General features: G+C 40.4%; 1 long non-coding RNA gene across 1 annotated transcript; it reads right to left on the bottom strand.

Annotated features, from left to right (window-relative positions):
- Nucleotides 1-987: 987 nt before the first annotated feature.
- On the bottom strand, nucleotides 988-25,653 carry LOC132020919 (uncharacterized). The gene is made up of 3 exons (XR_009405148.1): nucleotides 25,416-25,653; nucleotides 19,598-19,733; nucleotides 988-2,594 (listed from the first exon to the last, which is right to left on the bottom strand). It is a non-coding gene; the product is annotated as an uncharacterized LOC132020919 (long non-coding RNA).
- Nucleotides 25,654-25,767: the final 114 nt, after the last annotated feature.

A 25,767-nucleotide genomic window follows, 5' to 3' on the forward strand; every position in this document is an offset into this window, starting at 1 on the left:
CTCCACATATTTGTCAAAACTCATTGAATTTTGCACTTAAAATTGGCCAGTTTTGTTGTATATAAATAATGCCTCAATAAGGCTATTTTTAAAAAGAAAAAGAAAAATTAAGTGATAGTAGGGCTGAAAAATGGACCCTAGAATAAGAATAAGAAAAACTTACTTATTTAATGAAGCATAAATTTGGTTCTAAGCTTTTTAACTGCTGTCTTGAAAATGGAAATTCAGTCAATTTACAAAATGTACTGCTCTTGGTTCCAAGACCAAACAGGAATTTTCCTCGATGCATAAAATGGACACCACTTGGAATCAAAACAATATTATTGTAGTAGAATCAAAAAAGATTCTGAACTGAACTATCTCTCATACTGGCCCATTATATAGGCTATCTAGGAAAGCTATCTGTGGCAACAGTCATTAAAATGTCATGTAAATATATAGTTCCTTACTTAGTTGTCTTAGTTCATGGTAAGATATTAGAACATCTAAATTTATGGAATACGGTGGGAACTCTGATTCTTTTTTCCTAAATATCTTTTTCAATAGGACATTTTTGAAACACTGGCAAAGAGCTTAAGTTTGCATCTCTTGTCCTTGGGCAGTGAGACAAGCTACTCAATGGAGCCAGTGACCACAGTCCCCTGGCCAGCACTTGAACATGGCATTGAGCTAGAAGTAGAGGTAATCTCTTTGTGGAACCCAAAAGCTCTAGAAGAGAGGCATTTTTTATACCTTAAGCAGTATTCTTCTTATGTATTTCACGTAAGAAATATGTAGGACTTAGTGGCTTTAGCTGTTACCTTTTCTGCCAAAACTGAAAAAATTGAGTCAATTGTATATCTTTTTTAAAATTTTTTTATTTTTTTAAATTTCTTTTCAATGTTCCAGAATTCATTGTTTATGTACCACACCCAGTGCTCCATGCAATCCGTGTCCTCCATAATACCCACCACCAGGCTCACCCAACCTCCCACCTCCCGCCCCTCCAAAACCCTCAGCTTGTTTCTCAGAGTCCACAGTCTTTCATGGTTCGTCTCCCCCTCCAATTTCCCCCAACTCCCTTCTCCTCTCCATCTCCTCATGTCCTCTGTTTTATTTCTTATATCTTGATGAGGCTCAAATATATTGAAAAATGAAGACAGGACAAAGCAAGTCTCTAAATATTGTGATAAATTTAAGTGTTAATAATTAATACCTTATTACCAATTATAGTAGTTTGTAAATCTTGTCTGTGTCTCTGTGACTGTATGTTTACCTTCATTTGGAGATAACATCAGAAATTTACAATGAAGCCCTTTTTGTACAGGAAGTCCTAGACAAATGTCCCTCTTGCAGCTATCCACCCCACCCCACATAGCTTCTGTCCTTCTAGAACAAGATATTTAATTACAGCCAGGAAATCCTATGAAAACGGAATCAATAATTTTCTCTAAATGCTAAGAACTCTTCTAGATGCCTTACATATATTAGCCCATTCTTTTTTTTCCCCATAAATGTTGTGAAAATGATATTATAATTATGAAATAAATATTACCGAGATGAGGAAATTAAGGTACAGAGTTGTTAGTAACTTGCCCAAGATCACAGCTACCAAGTGGGAGAAGGAGCTCCAAAATCCACATTCTTAACCATTATAGTACAGGTTGAATCCTGTCACGTGGCCAGTTGTCAATCAATGGTGGTCTACAAAATGAGCAGTTTCATATGTGTCAGCTCATAATGCCGAAATGGACTCAAGCCACGTTCACGTGAGCCTGCATAGATGGGACACATTCTCTTGATTGCCACTCAAGAGTACACATCGACTTTTTATCTGAATTTGGCAAATACAGTATTTATAACGGAGTGCTTTTGGCTCCAGGGCAAAGACATTTTAAAATTCATGTCTCCTTTGTGAAGAGGTGGGAGGCATAATAAAGCTGATGAGGGCTTAACAAAAAGAAAAACTTTCTAATGACTAATGCTGTCAAAGACGGCTTGACGGCCACTGTAGGCGGTGGTTGGGAACTTCTTGCCTGAGAGGCACCCTTGGAGGTGGCGCTATTGTCAACACTGTTTAGGAAAGTTTGCTTTCTTGCGGCAGCTCAGCCAGCCAGGAGTAGAGCACCAGCAAGCTTACTCCAGTGAGGCAAGCTTATTGGGCTGGCCATGGTCTACAGATGCCCTCATTTTGATCCCAGATGTCAACCTCTAGAAATCAAAGGCAAGGGGATTCTGTTGGACAACAGGCAGGTTCCTTGCACTCCAGTTGAAAATTTTTGTAATTTATAAAAGATTTAGGGAGAAACCACCTCTGATTTCTTTCTTCTGGACAAAGCCCAAGGAGGTCTGTAGATGCACACCGTTGGGATTGCTGGGATTTTTATAAATTGACATGGGCAGGTAATCTGATCATGACCACTCCCTTCATCTGCATTTTATTCATTGACAGCTCTTAACCTGTTTTTAACCTTCAAAGAAGGGACAATCCCAGACCTGCTTCTGGAGGAGCTGCACAGCCCTGACGTCAGTGGGAAGCCCCAGGGACAGCCCAGATTCCGAAAACAGGCTCGATTGGCTCCTCCCCACTAATGGGATCGGTGGTATGAACACAGCTGAAAAAAAAAAAACAAAATCAAAGTGACCTCAAGACTGCACAAGACAAACACAGAACACTTCTGCAGGGTAGAATTTTTTTTCTTCCTTCCACACCACGCCACGGCCAGTTCCCCCTGAGCCAGGTGAAGACACCAAGTGTCCCATTGGCTGTGAAATTTGGTTCTACTGATGACAGCTTGTAACGATCATTTGGCTCAGTGGATCAGATCTTACTTTTCCGAAAGCCATTTTATATGGGCATTAATGTGTTTGTCCCTTGCTTATCCTGATCAGTGGGGCATTCAGTTATAAGAATCAAATTGAAAATAAGGTCTTTGATTTTTTCCTTTGATGTTCCAAAGGGAAGAGAGATTGTCTACTTCCCTCTGAGTGCTCCTGGATGGCACGGGAAGCTTTGGAGCAGCTGGGGTGGCGGTGTCTTCTTTTTGACCACTGATTCCTTGATTGATCAGCCAAGATGCTCCGCATGCTCCGGCCTTTTAAAAAATGTGTCTCAGCCACGAGTCATGCGACTTACCCCTCCAGAAATTCAGCCTGTTTTTCAGGCCGGTCTCGGATCTCTGGAACTAGGATAAGAGTTACATGCCCATCACGGCCTGCTAGTTCGCTCCTATCAGAGGCTGATAGACCCATCACTTTCTGCCCATTTCCTTTTCTTGGTGCTTATGGATCCCGAACAGAAGCAGCACCCAAGAGACCCCCCACCCAGCAAAGTGACTGAGAGCAGGACGGCAGGGCCCATCTACCTTACTCTCTTCCCTGAGCTGTTCTGCATGACTCTGTGCTGACCATGTTCTCACTTCCACGGCTAGAGAAGGCCTGCTCTTCTTGCCTGCTGAGCCAGCCCCCTGGGCCCACGCAAGGTTTCCCCATTCCCTTTGTGCCACCCTACTCCTCCACCCCCAGGGTTTGGAATAATAATAATTTCCAGTTCCCTGGATTGGTTCTACTTTGCGATATATTATTCACTCTCTCCTCCTTCAAGTTTTCCTTTAACATAGTCCATGCTCAAGGCTGCTGTCAAGTCTTTATCACAGGAGAATTTTCAGGTGTTAAGAGAAAAAAAAGACTCATGAAAAATTCCTTTCGCTGCTCCCAGTCAGGCCAAACAGAGTTCCTGATAGGAAAAAACAGGAAATATTAACATGATGTCTGCCATCATCTTAAAGGCCAAGAAGCAGCCATTTCTTTGTGTTGGTGCCTGTATATATTTTAGTCAACAAAAGAAACTTCCATGCCCCAAACACCCTGCCTTTGTGTGTATACAACTGGCCCGGTCTAGAGGCAGGATCTGAGATTACATTCCAAGAGATCGCACCAATACCTTCAATAACCACATCTTTTCACATCCAGATCACATCAGAAATCCGTTTGCTTTATTCAAAAGAAGTGTGAGATATTCCGTCTTGAGTCTCCGGTTATTACTGGCATTTGTACATGACTGAGCATAGGAACTTAAGCCTCTGCTCTTGTCATCACGCATTTATGCACATTTAGAACTGTGATTTTTACTTTCTAACCTGGGGCTCTTCAACTTTCCTAAAGGGAGGAATCCAGATGATAACACCAGACCTTATGCTATCATATTAGCTATAGAAAGGAAACAATGGGGAGCGGGAATAAATGCAATAACCAAAGCCAGGTGAGATAATTAAAACCATCTTAATCCTTTCACACTGAGAGAGGGATGTCAGCCCATTTCTTTTCTTTTCTTTTTTCTTTTTTCTTTTTTTTGTTAAACTTTGTAAGCTTCAGCTCTTATTTCATTTCAAACAGCTCTCCCCATCAGTGCTTGTTTTACAGATGTGGATCCGTGGAATGAATTAAATTTTGCTCAAGGCCTTTAGTATAGTGATAATGTGCTTTTCAGAGGAAGGAAAATAAAGGGGAAAAAAATTAGCAAGGAGCATCCACCCTACAATGCCAGGTCTGTAATGAAATCTATAGACGCTGAGAGAGAAGCACCCCCTCCCCAAAGCAGGTCTATTATAATTGCCACGTTTCCACGTGATCCCTGAGCCCTACTGGAAAGGAGAGGGAGCATCACTGTCAGAAATCACTTGAAGGGGCACCTGGGTGGCTCAGTGGGTTAAAGTCTCTGCCTTCAGCTCAGGTCATGATCCCAGGGTCCTGGGATCGAGCCCCACATCGGGCTCTCTGCTCAACGGGGAGCCGGCTTCTCCCCTCCCCTCTCTCTGCCTGCCTCTCTGCCTACTTGTGATCTCTGTCAAATAAATAAATAAATGAAATCTTTAAAAAAAATTCATTTGAAGTATGAAAGTGAAACGAAAGTCATCTTTTAATGGTTGTTGTTAAATATGGAAGAGGAGGAGTAGAAGGGTGAAGGGCAGTCATGAAGGGACGCCGATAGAGAAGTCTTCAAGAAGGTGTGACACTGTGGAAGACCTACCAAAAGGTAAGGCACGTGGCTCAGAGTCCCAGGTGCATGAGAGTGCGTTTATCTTTAATGGCCCCGAGGCTAGCAGATGAGCAACCCACCTCAGAATGTTTCGGTCAAGCCAAGCTCCGCCACCTCATTTGGAGAAGAAGAGTTAGCCCTGCTCCAGCGGTCACAGAGGATTATGCCAACCAGCCAATGACACGGAGAATCTGAGTCGGCTTTGCCAAGGGTGAAGAGGAAGCCCACGGAGGTAGCCTGAAGTTCCGCACCAGCAACTATGATTTCACATTAAGTCTGGACAAGCTTTCTTGGCACATTCCAAGCGCGGAAAGTAGAAGATAGAAAATCGTGCTTCATTGAAGAGCGACAGAAGGATGGCAAGAAGGGTTTTTGTTTTTTTTTTTTTTTTACTCTCACAAATTTTAGAATACTTCCATAGATTTTTTTTTAAGATTTTATTTATTCATTTGACAGAGAGAGACATAGCAAGAGAGGGAACACAAGCAGGGGGAGTGGGAGAGGGAGAAGCAGGCTTCCCGCTGAGCAGGAAGCCCGATGTGGGGCTCCATCTCAGGACCCTGGGATCATGACCTGAGCTGAAGGCAGATGCTTAACAACTGAGCCAGCCAGGCGCCCCTCATTTTTTGTTTGTTTGTTTTTTGTTTTTTTAAATGAAAAGTTCAAAGAGAAGCAGCCAGAGTCATTTTTCAAGAGGACATCTGGTCATATTATTCCTCTGTGTAAAATCCCACAGTGGTTTCCCCAATATCTTCAGGAAAAAAAATGGAAATTTGCTGGAATGGCATAGAAGGCACACAGTAGATATCCTCCTGTGTTGAAATGAGTAAGTGAAAAACTGGTCCCAGTGGCCACCAATTTGTGGTTAACAACAATTATTAACATGATAAATGAAAGAATATTGATAATATTATAGTCCACCCTGAGCATAAGACGGCCTTCTTTGTTTAAATGAGAAATTAATATGGGTTACAGATGTGGTAAGGCTGCTCCAGAACACAAGTGAGAATTTCTCTTTGATTTATCAACAGAATTGAAAGAGAATTTTTAAATCTCTTTAAGATTTAATTTTTTAAGACCAGCCTCCACACTCAGGCCTCCATCTTATTTTATACATAATCCCTCAAAGTCACCAGAAATCATCTGTGATCTCCCAGATGAAGCCAGTTTTCCTAATTACAGAGTTATATGTATATATTATATAACATACATATTATTTATATATATAAATCTATTTAATTATATACTCTCATACAACTGTGTACACTTTGTAGCTCTTACCTCACCTTCAATCTTATGTCCTCTTCGGTTATATTTGTTTCTTTTTTTAAAATATTTTATTTATTTTTTTGATATATATAGAGAGAGAGATCACAAGCAGGCATAGAGGCAGGTAGAGAGGGGGAAGCAGGCTCCCTGCTGAGCAGAGAGCCCAATATGGAGCTTGATCCCAGGACCCTGAGATCATGACCTGAGCCAAAGGCAGAGGCTTAACCCACTGAGCCATCCAGGTGCCCCTCTTGAGTTAAGATTGATTAGAATGCAAGTTTCATGAAGGTACAGAATGTGATGGTCACTTGTTACATTCCCAGCACTAAGCACCATACTTTGTACAGGGTACATACATGTTTGATACATAATGATTGAAAAGGTAAATGAATAGTAATTACAATCTTGTGTAATCAGCTGTATAATGTCTACCTTCTCTTCAAAGGACAAGAAACACCAGGTTTTCACCAATGCATCCTCAGGACAAAGTCCTAATTAAATAGTCCTCAATTACCTGTGCTCAATGAATGAATAAATGTAAATGATGAGTGTCTGGAAATTGTGGTTAGGTTGAGATGTGGCTCTGGCAGGAACTGACTTGCACTTTAATGGGATATTTAGTACTTCAGTCCCAAGTTGAGTACGTTCATCCTTTAGGCCCCGTGGCGAAGTCAAGAGAAGATACATCTGGGAAAGGCAGAGATCTCTTCATTCTGGCTTCCAGTTACACAACTTTTAGGCAGCTGCTTTTCCCATGCGGCAATGTCAGTCCAGATGGGAAGAGGGCAGGTGCAGATTGCACTGTGGCCCCGCTCTACACATTGGGAACCTATTCAGTTGATCACAGAAACTAAATTGGAAGGGAAAAATAAAGGGGAATGAATAGAGAAAGGTTTGAAGCAGACGTTGATTAAAGAGGGAGCCCCAGCTGCCATGTCTGCTAAATGTTGGAGACAGGCTTTAAGATCTAATTGCATAGGGATCTTTGTGTTTTTTTTTTTTTTTAATATATTCGCTTTGTCATTATTGTTTTTTGTTTTATTAGCAGATCACAGAAAGGGAAGCGACTGGGCTGAGAATCTGAGAGAGTCGTGTCTAAGTGGGAAGGTCATTCCAGTTAGAAGAGATTGCTTGAGCAGAACACCATGAGGAAGGAACGTGATAGTCGGGGATGGAAGCAAAGAGAATTGGATGCCTACAAGAGATGTTTAAGAGGTAAAATTCCAAAGAACTTGGTGGTTTGCGTTGGATACACAGACGAAGAGGATGACTCAGGTTCCTCACTGTCACAACTGGTAGAGTGCTGTTGCCATTCACACAGATAACAAACACTGGAAGAAGAGTGGGTTGAATGGAGATGTAGGTGTTAAGATACATACCTCACATTCTGGGTTTGGCAGATGAGGTGGCGAATACTGAGGAGGTTTGGCTTTAGAATGTTGGAGATCAACACAGTTCTGAAAACATTGAATTTGAGGGGCCTACAGGGTTCACCTATACCTCTAAGATATTTCAGGTAAAAACTCAAGACACAGATCTGAAACCTGAAGGGGAATGGCTTCTCCATGGCACCTTGGTGACCTCGCACATATCTGTAGAGGCCACAGAGGCAAAGACACACAGGCAAAGCCAGAGCTAATCTGAATCTTGGCAGGAAGTCTTATAATCCTCTGAGAACAAGAGAGGGTGGGGGGTTGCTCTGAGTCCATCTCCTGTTCCCATCCCCCACTCACCTCCCTCTCTTCTGGAGACTGTCATGAGACAGTTTCCCATTACTTCCAAAGTTCTGTTGAGGTAGAAGCCTTTCTGTCCTGCGCCCCTCAGAACAGAGTTCCAGAATACAAACCTACTTAGCTGGAGTCTGGAGTTGGCTCCTCAGCAACGGAGTAGCCCATGACTCATGGTGTTGGCATCAGCCCCTTTTGTTTCAGTGTTGGACTGTTTGGTGTGTTGGACAAGGACTACAGGAAGCTAGCACCTTTGGCTGCTCTTTCTTTTTCCATAATAAACTGTCTCCCTCTAAAAGTAGCTCATTGTATCTCCACTGGTTCAATCAATGAGGGCTTGGCTTTCCCATTGTCTTTTGAGAAAACCAAGAAGACATAAGGGTGAATAGATTTGGAAGACATCAGTCTGTTGTTGGGATTTTTGTTTCTGATGTATAACTCAAATATGATAAAATCCACAAATCTTAGAACTCTAAGGTGGTGATTTTTTCCATATGTGTGCTCCTGCCCCCACTCTGCAGGTCACGACATGGGAGACTTCCGGCACCTGGCTGATACTCCATATCCAGCAGTAACTGCTATTCTTAGCTCTGTCACCACAGATTAACTGTGCTTGGTTTTGGAACTTTATACAAATGGAAGCCTACAGTGTCTAATCTTTTGTGTCTATATTATTTCAGTCTACTTTATATCAGTGAGGTTTATCCATCTTGTTCCTTGGAGAAGTAAGTTGTTCTTTCTCATCTTTCATTGTATTCCACTGTATTTAATATATCACAATATTTTTTCCATTCAGATGTGAGGGATGCTTTGCTTCCAGTTTTTAGCCATTAAAAACATCACTGTTATAAAGATTCTAGTTCGTGTATTTGGTGGGCACAAGCATGTATTTCTGTTGGATATTTGTCCAGGAGTGTAATTGGGTAACTAGATTACTAGGTAAAAGGATAGATAAAAGATAGTAGGTATATAGGTAGGTAGATAGATAGATATCCTTACTAGGAGCTGTCAGATACTTTCTCCAAACTAATTGCATTAATTTACACTTTTATCAGCTAAATGTATGAGAGCAACAGTTATCCCACATTCTTTTCAACACTTGGGATTGTCAGTCTTTTAATTTAAGCCACTCTGACATGAACATCATATTTTATTGTGGTTTTAATTTGTATTTTTCTGAGGAATAAACACCTTTTCATATTTTTTTTTTTAATTTGGGTATTCTCTTAGGAAGTGCATGTGTTCAAAGTATTTTGCTCATTTTTCAATTTAGTTGCCAATCTTTATCTTATTAATTAGTGGAAGTTATATACATATGATAGGCACATGTCTTTTGTTGGATAGCCTCGTCTAATCAGTGGCTTGCTTCTTTGCTCCGTAATGGCATCATTTATCTGAATAGAGGCTTTTATTTTTAATGATGTACAACTCACCAATTTCTACTTATCAAATTGTTGTCTAGTTAAGATTTTTCCTACTTGAAAGTGAAGATATTAACCTATGTTTCCTTCCAGAAGATTCATGATTTAATCTTTTGTGTAATAAGTCTATAATCTACTTCTAAGCTGTTTATGTATGTGGTATGAGAATGGGATCAAAGTTCATTTTTCCTCCTGCATGGATAGCCAACGGATCTTCCTATTTAAAACAATGATTCTTTTTTTTTATTTTTTAAAGAGCTGTTTCTTCTTCATTATTTAGAAATATTTATCAGTAAAACAATTGGGGCCTGGAGTTTTCTTTGTATGAAGGTTTTAGTTACAGATCTGCTAGATACAGAACTATTTAGTTTTTAAATTTTCTTCTTATGTCACTTTTGATAAGTTGTGTTTTTGTAGGCATTTGTGTATTTTATCTAATTTTAAAATTTAAAAATTGTTTATCATAGCTACATACTACTTTTTTAACATCTATAGAACCCATTATTTTTGTCCCTCTTCTGAGTCTTCATATTATTAAGTTCTGTTTTTTGTCTGTGATTTTTGAAATCAATCTTCCTAGGGATTTGTCTGTTTTATTAAACTTTATAAAAAAAAAAAAACCATTAAAAAAAAAACCTGCTGTCATTTGGGGGTTTTTTGGGGAGAGGGATATAATATACTCCTACTTTTCCTAGTTGGTACAGGAACTTGGGTTTCCAGCTTTATTTCTAAAATGTGAATTGAGGGCACCTGGGTGGCTCAGTCAGTTAAGCATCTGCCTTCATCTCAGGTCATGATCTTAGAGTCCTAGGATCAAATCTTTGCATAGAGCGACTTCCTCTCCCTCTTCAGCCCTCCTTGTGCTCTCTCTCTCTCATATAAATAATAAAACCTTTAAAAAATTAAATGTGAATTTAGAGCTGGAAAACTTCTTCAGAGTACTGCTTTAACTGCACCCACAAATTCTCATAGTTTTACTATCATTCAACTGAAACGTTATCATTTCCACTGTGAGTTTTTCATTGTCCATGAGTTTTTTTAGAAATGTGTTACTTAATTTTCAAACTTTTGATGATTTTCTAAATATCTTTTTGTTATGTGTATTTAAATCACCATTATGTAGTCCAAGACTACTCTATATGATTTATGTGTTTTATGTTCTTTTGTGTTTTCAAGAATGTTCTTTGCGGCCAAGCACATGTCCATTGTGGTCAGTGTTTCATGCATAATAGAAAAGAATGATTTTGCCATTGTTATGTGTAATCTTTATCTTTTTTCTGTCTTAAGTAATCATGTTGTTCAGATCCTTCTATACCATTACGATATTTTTGTCTACTGGATTCTACCAGTTATAGAGAGAACATTAAAATATTCAACTATGATTGAGAATATGTCCACTACTTTTTAAAAATTCTGTTGAAGGTGTCTGGGTGGCTCAGTGGGTTAAAGCCTCTGCCTTCAGCTCAGTTCATGATCCTAGGGTCCTGGGATTGAGCCCTGCATCAGGCTCTCTGCTCAGCAGGGAGCCTGCTTCCCTTCCCCCCTCTCTCTCTGCCTGCCTCTCTGCCTACTTATGATCTCTGTCTGTCAAATAAATAAGTAAAATCCTTTAAAAATTTTTAAAAAATGAAAAATAAAAAATAAATAAAAATTCTGTTGATATTTGCATTATATGCTTTGAAATTTGTTACTGGGGAAACAAAGTAGAATTGTAATATTTCACTCTTGAACTGAGTTTTTAACATCACCTCTAGTAAAATGTCTTATGCCTTCTTCACATATCAATGTAGGTACATTAATTTTCTTTTGGTTGGTGACTGTATCAATATAATTTTTTTCAACCTTTCTCTGCCCTTATATTTAAAGTGTTGTATTGTGAAGAGTTTATAGTTGCTTTTCTTATCCTGTCTGATAATCTTTATTTCAGTGTAATTACTGACATAATTGGATTTAAGTTTACCATCTGGTTTATTTTGTTTGTTTGTATTATCATGCCACTCTTGACTGACGCCAGGCATTCTGTTTCTTCCCCCTTTCTAAGGTGTTGAATATCAATACTTACTATCGACATGACAGCAGTCAAAATAATTTAAATGTCTATGACTCAGTCAAGTATATATAAAGCAAGGGGAATCCTTAGGTAAGGAACAAGCACATAGCAAAAGTGATTTTTGTAGACTGCCTGAGGAGGAGAGAGAGAGCACACAGTCTAGGTCAAGAGCCCAAAAAAGGGATTTTTGAATGACACTAGGGGAGGTTTTATTTTCAGATAGCCTCTTCCAGTCTGGGGAGATTTATACGGGCCTGCCTAGGTGCTGTGCTTGCATCTTATGAAAAACAGCAGAAGTGAATGCAAGTTGCATTTATAGGTCCCCACCAGGGGAATTCAGGTGACCATATAACAGTTTTCACATTCACTCTGACAGCCGTTCAATGGTTTAATTAAGTGATTTGATTTAATGGTCTACGTGTGATTTTTCTGGAGGTGACTCAATTCTATTTCTTTATAATTGGGATCTTCTGTTTTTTTCTACTGCTTTATCACCCCTTTTCTTTTTTCTTCTAGGTTAATTGTATTTTAATGTTTTTTCCTTTATTAATTGTTCAGTTTTACATCATTGTAACCTTACATATGTAACCTTACTTTATTATAGTTCACCTTAAGTAAGCATCCTTACTACTTCCCCCAAATTCAAGAACTTTACAACCATGTATCTCCATTTACCTCCAATCATTTATGTAGTATAATTTACTTCATTAAATCACAGATATTATTTTTAATTTTGCTATAAATCATTGATACTCTACATGTACCCCTATATTCACATTTTTAGTGTTCTTAATCTTCTTCCATTTCTGAGCTTCCATCTGGAATCATTTTTCTTTGACAAGAACAACTTTCTTTAACATTTTGTATAGTTCCAGTTGTCTGGAAAAAAAATTTCTCATCTTTTTCTTGTTTGAAAATGCCTTTGTTTTTGTCTTCAATTTTGATATTAATTTCCCTACCATTTTCCCATTGAATTTTTATTTGTTTATGTATTTATTTATGTATTTATTTTACTTTAGCACTTTAAAGCTGTCATTCCATTGTCTTCTGGGTTCCATGATTTCCATCAGAATGTCAGCCATAAATTTCATTGTCTCTCATTTGAATGCAATATCTTTTCTTCTCAAGCTACTCTAAAGATTTTTTCTTTGTTTTTGGTTTTTAGAAGTTCAACCACAATGTGCCTGTGGGTGGCTTCTTTATATATATTTAAGACTCACTAAGTTTTTAGAATCTATTAATTTGTGCCTTCAATCATTTTGAAAATCAGCAATTATCACATCAAATGTTTTTTTGAAACTGTTCATTCTCTTTCTCCTCCTGGAATTCTACTCACACATATTCTAGACCTTGGACTAATCCCTACATTTCTCCTGTGCTTTATCTGTTTTCTCCATCCCCCCTTCCCCACTCTGCTGACTTTGTGTTTCACTTTTCTTTAAATTGATTCATCTTTGAGTTCTTAATCTTGTATTTTACTGTCTCTGCTCTTAATTTCAAACCATCCAAGAAGATCATAAATTTGAATAATGCATTTTACATTTCTAAGTCATCCATTTGATCTTTTTTATGAATTATAATCTTCTGTTAAAATTATTTATTTTCATCCATTTTTGTACATCTGTTTCTATATTTTCTTTTAACACATTAATCATAATGATTTTAAAGCCTTTGTATTTAATGTCCATTTTTGGTTTTCTATGGGTCTCCTATTGTCTTTTATTCTATACTGAGTATGGGTTATATATTCTTGTAACTTCAGTAGTCTAGTCAGTTTTGGTAATATGCTGGACAATATCTATTTAAAAAGTCACAAAATCTCCAGATGTCATCTTTAACCAGGAAGTATATCCTCTTGCTTTCCTACTAGGTAGATAAGGTAATGGGATAATCACCTTGATACAGTCATAGACTAAGCTTACACAGGGCTGCTTAGTAGTCTTAGCATGACTAACTTCATCTTTTATCTAACCATTTTTTAGGCTGGGAGAGGTGAATGGCCCTTCTGAGGTTTTTATTAAAAGCCTGACAGATTTCTGCCTCCTTGGCCCTGGAATATTGACAGGAATTCAGTTCCTTACTTCAAGTTGTGGATTTAGCTCTTTTGTATCTTGCTTCCCTCTTCAATACCCTAATTTGCCTCCAACTCTCCCTAATAGCTCTAAAATCAAAGGCATCAAATCAAATCAAATATCTTGAGGCAGAGATAACCCATTTACCCCTAGCAAAACTTTTTCTCTTAAACCTCCTAAGACTATGGAAGATTTTACTGAGTTTTTGAGAAGAATTTGACATTCTTTTCAAGTCTTTTACATGCTATTGTGGTTGTCTGTTGCCTCTTAACAACCAGCCCCCAAAATTAGCTGCTTAAAACAGCAACAATCATTATTTTGATCATGAATCTACAGTCTGGGCAGAGCTTGAAGAAATTGCCTCTTCTCTGTCCCATGAAGCATCAAGTGAGGGTGACCCAACCAAGTTTGGAAGGACCTAGTTCAATGATGGTATACTCACATGTCTGACAAGTTTTTGCTATCTGTTGGCTGGGAGTTTAGCAGGGGCTATTGACAGATTCCTCTCTACATAAGTTTTACCATGGATCTGTTTGGATAGTCTCACAGCATGGAGTCTGGGTTCTAAGAGGCAGGAAATGGAGCTTCAGATTTCTTAAAGTCTAGCTTGGAATTTGTTATAACATCACTTCCATACAGTTTTATTTGTCAAAGCAGACACATAGCTTGCCCAGACTCAAGAGTGCGCGCACAGATCCCGACTCTCAATATCTGAGAAATTGTGACCATCTTTAGTTCATCATGCTCATGCCATCCCATAATTTAATAAATATCTTGTAAGGAGAAAAGGCCACACTTTTGGGTGTCTTAAATTTCTAATATGGTTATTTCAAATGTCAGAAGACTTAGTAGTTTCTCTTTCCCTTAGGACTGTGCCTCTGAGTAAGTCACTTCAAGTGTAACCCTTGGTCTTGGCCCCAAGACTGAAAATGTTCCCAGAGATGACATTACTAGGGATCATCACTCAACTCTGAATGGCATCCTGTTGGCTGGAAATTCAAGTCCATCTTTGCTCCATCCATAGTTCTTCAACAACTTGAAACCATGCAATTACTGATACTGCCTAGTGAAAACATACAGAGTAAGTAGAGAAGAAGGTCTAAGAGAGAATTCCAAGAACTTCCAAAATTAAGGGAACAGAGATAAAAATAAGAGTGAGAAACAACAGCCAGAAAGATGGGAAGAAGACCATTAGGAGTGCAGCGCCACAGGAGCTGAGGTTGAGTGTTGGAATGGTGAGAGTGGTCTACAGTGCCACAGAGAGGACGGCGAGATAAGGAATGAAATCCTGCATTGGATTTAGGGACAGGAAGACAAGCTGGAGGAGGGGTTTTAGTGCAAGGATGGGTATAGCAGCCTGAAGGCCATGGATAAGGAGTGAATAGGAGGTGATTGATTAAGTGAAAACAGTGTGAGTGAACAACTCTTTCGATGGATCTTGTTGTGAAGATAAGGAGACAGGGTGATAGGAAGAAACAGATGAGATTAAGTGGGAGTTGAATTTTTATTTAAATGTAGGTTAAACTTGAGTGTGTTCAGATACTGGTGGAAAGATGCCAATAGAAAGTGGCTGAAGTATAGGAGACAGAAGGGATAATTGATGAATAACAAAGCCTCTTGAGAGGCAGGGAGAGATCCAATCCAGAGCAGAGGTGGAGAAATTAGTCCCAGGCTAGGACTGGCATGATGGGAGCTGATGAGGAAGTAGGTAAATTCTCCTCTTCTATTCAATCAAGAAGCAACAAGAATAGATTCCGATGCTGAGTTTTAGGCAGGGTAGCAGAAAATGGAGGGAATTTCTTTAAAATGGACTCTATTTTCTTAGTGAAATAAGAGCTTAGTTCCTTGCAAAAAAGTATACGAAGTTATGCCAGGGTAGACTATTTGAAGGTAGAGGAGGTTTGAAATAACCACTGTGGGGAATGAGAGAGAGAGAGAGAGAAAGATTGCTGGGCAGCTTTAAGTCTAATTGAGGTTATAAATCAGCATTAGCGGTCTGAGAGGTTTGTAATATAAGAAAACATAGAAGTCAAACAGTTAAGTTGATTTGGAGTTGGAATTTTATGGGGCAGGTGTAACAGAAGAACAATAGATCAAAGGAACCAAGAATGTTGGCAAGTGAGTCATGGAAACAATAGTCCAAGAAGTCTAGGCCAGAAGGATGTACCATTGAGATTAAGTGGTTATATGGAATAAATTAGAGCAATCGCAGATGCTTAGGTGAGGGCAAAGATCTGAGGTACTGTGAGCAGAGGTTTATGACCAGAGAGTAAGATGTGGGAAGGGGCGCCTGGGTTGCTCAGTGGGTTAAGCCTCTGCCTTCAGCTCAGGTCATGATCTCAGGGTCCTGGGATCGAGTCCCGCATCAGGCTGTCTGCTTATCGGGGAGCCTGCTTCCTCTTCTCTCTCTTCCTGCCTCTCTGCCTACTTGTGATCTCTCGCTCTCTCTGTCAAATAAATAAATAAAATCTTAAAAAAAAAAAAAAAAGATGTGGGAAGTTAAGCTTCCACAGTTGGAAGAGCTCCTCGTGATGGCTGGATGGCAGCTATCACCTGAGTGGAGGGCTGAAGTGAAGGGTTGGGGAAAATCCCTGGATGCTAATAGGCTCAGAACTTGAAGGTTTGGTTGCTAAATTAGCTGTAAGAGTGAAATCATACAAAATGCTGATAGGATTAGAGAGTTGATAAAGACCTGAGACCGGATTCCCAAATACAGCATTGGGACCCTGCCCAGGGCATGGATAAATTCAGCAGCAGAAAGAGTAGATGAATACTGGCATAGGTGAGGTATGTGCTTTCTCTGAGCAGGAGAGAGAACCCGAGTGGTGTCGGACAAGGCATTGGGCCTCTAGATGGAAGGAGGACTCCATCTTCTGAGGCTGTGACCCATGGAGTGAAGGCCAATGAGCAATGTCTTTTTACAGGGGCCACAGGCAATAGAGATTTTCACAGATAAACCAGGTATATTTGCCACAAAGTGAAGTTCTCCCTGATACCATTGTCTGCTGTCTGCTGTCACAGGGTATAGATGGGACTTTGCTGAGACAACCGGCTGTTTACAGACGCGTGCTTGGGACAGCTCACCTGACCAAGAGGAGGCATGACTGGCATCAATCCCTCTCCAAATCCCTCATCCCATCTGAAGATTGCAAGGAGCCCCCAGATCTTGGAGCCTGGAGTTTGTTCTTTGAGATGGGGCTGCTTTCAGGGGAGTGGTCTGGTTCCCTGGTCTGGACAATCAACATTTTCTCCCACCTGCTGTTCTCATTCACTGCTAAAGCATCATGACATTATTCGTCACGGGCTGGTGCAGAAAAACAGGCACACACTTCATACATAGATGGCATATTCACATCATGGAAGACCAATGACTCACTGGCATGATCAGTGTCAAAAATTCATTTTGGTCCTGACACAGAAGAATGAGACAAAGACTGATTCATCCATTTCTCCCCCGATAACTTCAATGGGGCAAACTGTCCTTGGTAGCAGCGGTCTTGACGAATTCATTCATAGGTGATGTGGTTTCTTCAAAGCCCCAGCAGGACATCTCTTTAAATTAATGATGTTCGGGGTACCTGGGTGGCTCAGTGGGTTAAGCCTCTGCCTTCAGCTCAGTTCATGTTCTCAGGGTCCCGAGATCGAGCCCCATGTGGGGCTCCCTGCTCAGGTGGGAGCCTGCTTTTCTCTCTCCTCCCCGTTCCTGCTCTCTCTCTATCACACTATCTCTGTCTCTCTCTGTCAAATAAATAAAATCTTTAAAATTAATTATTAATTAATGATGTTCATTTATATGCCATTGGTTTTATAGGTTTGTTTCTATTTTATTTGCTGATTTTTTCTTTTTCTATTTTTTTTTTTAAGCCGTATGTAAGCTACATACGTTTGGACATATTTAAGTAGCACTATAATTCAACCCTGGAATGTGGATTTTTTTAAATTTTTTTTATTTTTTTAAGGAAAGAGAATCTATCTATACATTATTCTAGTTTGAAAAATGGTAGTCTAAAGCAAACCCAACTGCAGAGAAGTCTCAGCTGAAGCTCAATGATAGCGATCCTCCCCAGCCAAGCCTTGCAGTTGCTCTACATCCGCCTGTGAGGCTTGAAGATGAGATCATAAGTCTTTATAATCTTTGCTCCAAATGCCTGGGAAAGAAGAGCTCAGCTTTGCAAACATTGTCTTGCTCAGGAGCTGCTTTAGCTTACTAAGGAAAGGGGTGGGGGAGGGAGGGAAGAGATACTTTCATCTACGTCTGGGGGTACCCTAGGGAACTTGCGTATGAAATTACACTGTCTTTTACAAGCACTTTTAGTTTGCTATGCCTGCAATTCAAGGATGGCAGAATGCAAGATACCCTATACTATCAAGATGGCCTCAACTCAAAGTGCCTGGAAATGCCACTTGTAATCTTAAAACAAAACCCACCTTCCCCCCTCAAGAACAGTCAGCAGTTTAATTATGCTAAGTACTTTTCACCCCAGGAGGCTAAAGGTTGCTGTATTAAGCAACAGAACAGCATTCTTTCCAGGCTTAAGGCTATACATCTAGAAAACTGATAAGTGTCTCAGATCAGAATGCCTAAAGTCTTTTAGGTAATTTCCAAGGACTGCATTTTATAAATCCACCTTCCAGTTCAAGTGAAGTGATGCTGAGAACACCCTAGCTCTTCACTAGTGATCCCTGGCCTTGCTAAGTTTTCCTAGATAACTATGGATGGAGACTTTCAGAACCAACAAAGACAAACATTTGGTTGAACATGTAAATGCAATTATTCAAGCTGTAAATTAAATTCAATTACATACAGAGAGTAGTATCTTAAGCCTCATGCTAATTATACTGGTGAGTTTCAACTCATTAAACTTGGATAATGTTCAGAAAGAAGGAATCTGGCAGCAGCAAGCCATGCATCCCATAGGCCGACCTCTCTGTGGCTTTCATCACTGTGGTTCGGCATGTTGGCAAAACCAGTTCACATCCAAGGAGTCCAAGAAAAAGTAGAGAGACATCCAGGATTTGACAGTGGAAAGTGGAGCCAAGAATAGAGGAATAATGTGCACCCTACAAAAGTATTGAAAGCATGTTGCTTTGGGGGTACAAAGAAGCAGATGAGGACTTCCAAGGGAAATGCTGGTCCTGAGAGGTGATGAATCTTTCCCCATGTCTAACCATCCCCGCCCCCAGGGCAAGAGTCCAGAGCCAGGCAGATTCCATTCCTCCTCTCCTTGGAGGGGGCAGCACAGCTCGTGGCTGGGGCTCTCCTCAGGAATCAGAGCTGACTCAGCCACAGTGGGAAGTGTGTTTAGCCCCCTGTTTGGCAACTGGGACCTTGTCACCCCGCAGCATTTCTCCTCATTTTTGCTGTTTGCCCTCACCCCAACTTTGACCCTTCGGTGACCGAGATCTCTGATAAGTGCGTTCACAGGAAGAGGATGACAGTATGCTAACCCAGCCAGGAATGTTTGCATTTTTTAGAAGCCTCATGGGGAGCACAACTTCAGCACAGAGAATAAATTGCTGATGTTGAAATTTCAACTATTAATCAAGGAGATGTGTGGAGAGAAGAAGCCTTTCCTACAACCTTCAGATCACATTCGGTGGGTCACTCCCGATACCAGGCCAGCGCCAATCACAAACATTAGATTTGTGCAAAAGACGTTGGTCAAGCGGCTCCTAGGTTCCTGCCCTGGAGAAGATCTTATAAGAGAAAGTCAGGACTGTAAGTCTCGAAGAGAAGACAGGCCTGAGAGTCCAAATACACTTAGCCAATGGATGTCGTGCCATCCTTACAAGTCTGAGAAGATCTCAGAGATTCTTCAGTGTTTTGAAGACTGGTGCCATGTCTCTGTATCACTTATCTATTGCCACAGAGCAAGCCACATCAAAACATAGGACCTTAAAGCAACAGCCACTTAGTGGGCTCGTTATGCTGCTGAGGATCTCTTATATGGGCCTCAGTGGTCTCTGCTGTGTTTGCTCATGTGCCTGCCCTCACTTGGTTAGCTGGCAGGAAGCTGGCTAGGACCAATGGTCTTACTCACATGGTTGGCAGTTGGTGGGATGTTGACGAGGGCAACGGGGGTAAATGGTCCACGTGCCTCTCACCATCGGTCAGGCTAGCTTGGGCTCTTTAAGCGTGGCAGAGGCAGGGTTCCAAGAATAGCTAGAGGGCAAGCCCTGTGTGGAAAAAAAACACCGAACTCTTTTCAAATGTCTGCTTATGTCAGATTTGTTGCCAACCCATTGGCTCAAGCAAATCACACAGCCCACTAACTCATGATTAGAGGCGTCTGCCCAAAGATGGAGTAGTTACTAGTGCATTTCTACTTATTCAACTGACATAATGCTCCCAAGGGAGGAATCTGGCAGCATCAGTAGGGACCATTACATTGTTTTAAACAAAAAACAAAACAACAACAAAAAACCCCACAAAAATTAAAAGTTCTGTTTTCTAAAGCAGGGTTTTCCAGACTTTTCAATTTTGTGGACTAACAATATTTAATAAGAAATAGGAAGTGAAGGGCGCCTGGGTGGCTCAGTGGGTTAAAGACTCTGCCTTCAGCTCAGGTCATGATCCCAGGGTCCTGGGATTGAGTCCTGCATCGGGCTCTCTGCTCAGCGAGGAACCTGCTTCCTCCTCTCTCTCTGTCTGCCTCTCTGCCTACTTGTGATCTGTCTCTGTCAAATAAATAAATAAAATCTTTTTTTTAAAGCTTTCTTTCTTTCTTTCCTTTTTTTTAAAGATTTTATTTATTTATTTGACAGAGAGAAAGAGAGAGATCACAAGTAGGCAGAGAGAAAAGAGGAAGCAGGCTCCCCACTGAGCAGAGAGCCCGATGGAGGGCTTGATCCCAGGACCCTGATATCATGACCCGAGCCAAAGGCAGAGGCTTTAACCCACTGAGCCACCCAGGCGCCCCTAAATAAATAAAATCTTAAAAGAAAAAAGAAATAGGAAGTGAAAATGTATGTTTTACTCATGAGATTTTTATTTTGTTGACTATGACTATTAAATAACGAACAGGTAATTGCCATCTACTCTCACCATTATTTTGATAAAAGAGAGGACATTTCAATATCAAAGTAGGAGCAAGACATAATTTTAGAATACTCTAGTTCTCTAAATAGAATAAATTAGGTTTTATGAAAAGCTGTCTACATTGCCTTCATTTTTCTCATTTCACTGAAGATCAGTGGAAACCTCATTTAGAATGGCCCTAGTCAGGTGACTGACATCTCTGAGCCACTGGGCTAGAGAAAGATAATAGGGTAAGGCCAGGTTTGCTGATGAGTAGTCATTAAGAGTGTACTGAGTGTGCGTGCTAGCTCTGCCTCACGTGCCTTCAGGACCCGGACAAGGGTAAGACAGCAATTTTCCTCCAGACACTATAGTCCAGCCTGGAAGTGAAGACTGGGCATTAACATAAATGGTCAAAAATTGGAAAGCAGAAATTCCAAGTGCAGAAAAGAAATGCAAAAATAATAAAGATGAGCCTGGAATATGAGTGTGGTACCCACCAGCCAAGAGAAGGCGAGAGAAAAGAATCATCTTGCTAATTCACCTGATGCTTAATTCATTAATCACAGTTTAAATGAAGGCTTCCTCCAATCACCTCAAAGATCATTTTCTTACATATCTTCAGTATTCTAGCTTGTCAGTTTAGATCACAGTTCTCCAGGGCAGAGGCATGTCTGCTTCTGAGCTGGGGACAACAGTGGCCTGGACTGCCCCCGTTGCATTAGCACTACTGTCCTCCAAACAAGCATCATTTTTACATATGTGCATTTGCTGATCACACTGAAACGAAGAATGAGGAAATGGAGTTTCCAAGTCCATGCTCTTTCAGATTCTTAGAATCTTTCTGCAGAAGTGATGCCAGTCGAGAGGGCACAACTTTGCAAGAAAGTTTCCATTCTTCTTCTTTTTAAGACCCTCTAGTTCTTCTTTCTAGTGATAGAAAGAGTACGTGAGCCCAGAGGAGTTTTGCCTAAGTTGAGGAAGTTTTTCCTCATCTCTTGCCAGTGTTTCTGCTCCTCAGCATAGCAGGTTGGCAGGGGCGGGGGGGAGGGCACTTCCTTGAACATGAGCCCGTCAGAAGCTGAAGGACAACCACTGCTAAATTTTGACCACATCCTACATTCAACTAAGATGCCTTCTCTCACCTTTTGGGAGAAATCTAGTTTTAGAATGACTATAATACAAAAATATTCTGTGCAGAAATAGAACGTCAGATGCCGTTATTTTGTTCTTTGCATAAATAACATTCTTTTTCAACCTTTGTCTGTTAATCAAAACAACAGCCCAGCAGCTAAACTCCTTCACAATTCCAAACCAATGGGTCTTTGCTACTCAGAATGCTTTTGATTGTAGCATCATGGATTTGAGAATCTGGAAAGATCTAGCAAGTTCCAAACCATGCCTCCTGAATTCTCATCACTGATAGGAAAAAATATATATCTATTTGAACCGTGATGATCTAGTCCAAGTTTGCCACTTCTCAGACTAGGAAACTCAGGTTCTAATATGAGAATTAGAATCCAGGTCCTGCAGAACGTCAGTGCGTTATTCTTTGAAATCTCCTTTCTGTACTAGGCTCCACCTGAGGAGAAAGCTGTGGCAGAAATCACATGATGTGTTTCCACTTATCCTGAAAGCCTCAGAAAACACTCTCAGAATCAGAGCCAACCACCTCCATAAAGTATGAATCTTGTTCACCTCTCCTAGTCCATTCACCCGGAAGCAGCTTGTCCCCACAATCATAGATGAACAAAACCTGGCTTCTGGAAACGCTATTTCACTTCATAAACTTGGGATTCTATTAGGAAGAGTCAGGAATTTCACCCACACGTTACCTCAGTAATTTAAAAATCTAATCAAAGGGATTTCCCTTTCAAAGTACTCTCCTCTGAGATGCTTTCCTCTAGCCCGGTGTGTCTGTCACTCCTGTGAATGAAGTCGCCCACCTGTCTAGCTCTTTTAAACCACTACCAAACACCATTTTCAGATAAGCAGAGAATACTCACTGCCAGAGGCTTGCATTAAACATCAAAAGATCATTTAGTCCCTGTCAGCCTTTAGCAGGAATACTGTAGACACGAACAGATGGGCTTTGTTACTCTTCAGAATGACTAACTTTCTATAGAGGTCTTCATGATCAGAAGGTATAAAAACAGTCTCTTCTCACATGATTACTGACCTTCTTCTTCCACTGGGCTTCAATAGTACTCAAATCACACTTCAGTTTTAACACTTAGAAAACTTGGCACGAACACACTTTTTTTTTTTGTAATGAGGATGTTGGATCAGGATCCAAATTTCTTGTTACATATAATTTTCATGATGGTGATCAAGTAAAGCTGTTTCTTTCAATTCTGGAATGAGTGTCCAGTTTTCCCACATTTGTCTATAATTAGTACATCAAAACTTGAGTCTGTGGAAGTTGTGCATGGATCAGTGGGGCCCAAGGGCTTCATAAGGACACAGTGGTGCCCTGAAAGAGAGTGATTCTGTGAGTTGCTTCTTAACACTTGTAAGAAACATTAGCCATGGCTTCCATTACCACTTCCATTACCACTCTCAGTTTTGTGTGAGATCTGGCCATGGTTCAAGGGAAATTCAGGTTTCCACTTATGGGGATTTGTCTACCAGTTTAAAACCCAGAATAATCTAGACTCTCCTTTAACAACAAATCCAAGTTCACTGCATTCTGAAATAGAGTCACTTTTGCTACACGACTGCATTTAAAAACAAAATTGCTGGTATCTCCGTCACATGGCTCATCTACAACGGCTTTTGTGGGTCTTCCATATAATTGGGCAAGATCAAGGCAAGAGAAGAGTTTCTCTACCATTATTAGGTGCCTGCCATTTTAACAGCTGTTTCATTTTTCCTTTGGCCACTCTTGCTCCCAGGATTACGTGTGGCAGATAGCAAACATAGGGGACACACGCATTTCACCTCTTAGTTGAACGCCTTGACCAAGTCTAGTCCAGAGATGATTTCTTAGCATTTTAGGAGACCAGCTAAAGAGGCAAGGTAAGTCACAGCTAGTACTATGCTGGGTCAGAATGTGAGTTAAACATATGTGATGGGGCAAGGGAAGCATGGAAGTGAGCTTTTTTGGTGAGGAGATACAGAATGTGTTAAGGTGTGTGCAGCGTGGCAAAGGGAGCTGGGATGAATGGGATGGATGGGAGGAGAAATTTTCCAAGGGAGGAAAATACCATTAGGTTAAGAAAACTGGGCTTGGAAAAGGTTCTGTGTATGATCCTCTGTTTCTTAAGCTTTGTTAGTAGGAAAAGAATTTATTGAATAAGTAAAATTAGGCAAACACATTTTTGTCAGCAAAAAAATACATGCCTCAGTCAGCAAGACACTTGGAGTCTCTGGAATAGTAAAGAGGAAGGAACCATAGAGTTTTGACATCTTTGCAAAGAGGAACCGGAGGGGGCTTTGGTAGGAAATTTGTATAATGGGCATGAAATGAAATTACTGGAGGAGAATGTGAACAGTGGACCGGGGACATACTCAGTCTTCAGTCACAAAGGATTGTGACCTGTTACCTTGCTAGTGGTCTTTGAGGGCGTGTTTACCACCACCCTAAATAAACCAAGTCTTTGCAGACTCTCATGGGCTCAACTATTGGCCTGACAGGTCCTTCGATTAATGGACAGCAAAGCTCTTATCCAGGAAGCTTCAAGAGTTGGCCTGAGTTGCTGAAGAGCCAGAGGAGGCAGCCAGCTCCCTGGCTACTGTTTCTCATCCCTCTTCCCTCATACAGAGGCTTGGATTTTCTTACACGAGAGAGCATCAGCGATGGCGCTCATTCTTTGTTTGTTTTAACTAAAGTACAGTTGACATACAATATTATATTAGTTTCAGTTGCATCATACAGTGATTCAACAATTTTATACATTATGAACTCTGACTACGTTAAATGTAGTTATCATCTGTAGAAACTGCAAGTATTGGTGGGGATGAGGAGGACAGGGAATTCTGATCTTGGTGCAGCCACTATGGAAAAGACTGTGGAGTTTCCTCAAAAAATTAAAAATAGAAATACCATATAATCCATTAATTCCACTTCTTGGTACTTACCCAAAGAAAATGAAAACACTAATTCAAAAAGTTATATGCACCTCTATGTTCATTGCAGCATTACTTACAATAGCCAAGATATGGGAGCAATGTAAATGTCCAGCAACAGATGAATGGACAAAGAAGATGTGGTAGATACATACAATGGGATATTACTCAACCGGAAGAGAGAATGAAATCCTGCCAGTCATAACAACATGGATGGCCTACAGGGTATTACACTCAGTGAAATAAGTCAGACAGGAAAAAAATAAAATAATAAGCTTTCTTCCTGCTATGCTATGCAAAATGGTGAGTATGAGTGAAATTTACTAATAAATAAATTTACTGAAGTTTATTGAAAATAGAAAGTCTATGTTCACTGGAGCTATGTCCTGAGTCCTAATCCCTAGGTCTTAAATACCAAGAATTAGCTTTTAATTTAATTCCTGGAAACTAAAAAATTACTAATATTGTTGACTTTTCACATGGTCGAAAATACCATATGATTCACTAACGTGTGCAATCTAAAAAACAAGACAAATGAGCAAACAAACCAGAAAACAGAAGCAGACACATAAAGAGATAGAACAAGTGGATGGCTGCCAGAGGGGAGAAGAGCAGGGGATGGTGATGGGAGAAAAAGGTGATGGGGATTAAGCGGTACAAACTTTCATTCTTGCTTTTTGAACCAAAGACCCACCTTTCTCCCAACCCATCTCTCATAGCAAACCGAGTAAAGTAATGAAACAACAAACCAAGCCACAACACAGAATACATACCTTAAAGTGATATCATTCTCAGATGTGTTTCTGACATCATAAGGATCTCCGCATTCTTGGCTAGTGTGGGATTTGTGTATGAGGCAACAGACCAGTTGAACAATTGTATTTTCAGTTACCTGCAATTGCCAAGCCCGGAAATGAAGAAGGTACCTAGTCCCAGACCTGCTGGGTCATATAACTGATGAAACCCTGCCTTGGGACTTTACAATGGCCACTCTTTCACTTTAAGAATGCCTTCCCCTTTTCTGGGATGTGCATCTTCAGGCTAATGTCTTTCTGTGCCACCCCCGCCTTTTTTTCTTGTGAAACAAGTGCCTGCCTTAAACATGGTGGAGAAAGAGGGTTCTAA

The sequence above is a fragment of the Mustela nigripes genome, chromosome 6 (genome assembly GCF_022355385.1).
Source record: "Mustela nigripes isolate SB6536 chromosome 6, MUSNIG.SB6536, whole genome shotgun sequence".
Classification (NCBI taxonomy): Eukaryota; Metazoa; Chordata; class Mammalia; order Carnivora; family Mustelidae; genus Mustela; species Mustela nigripes.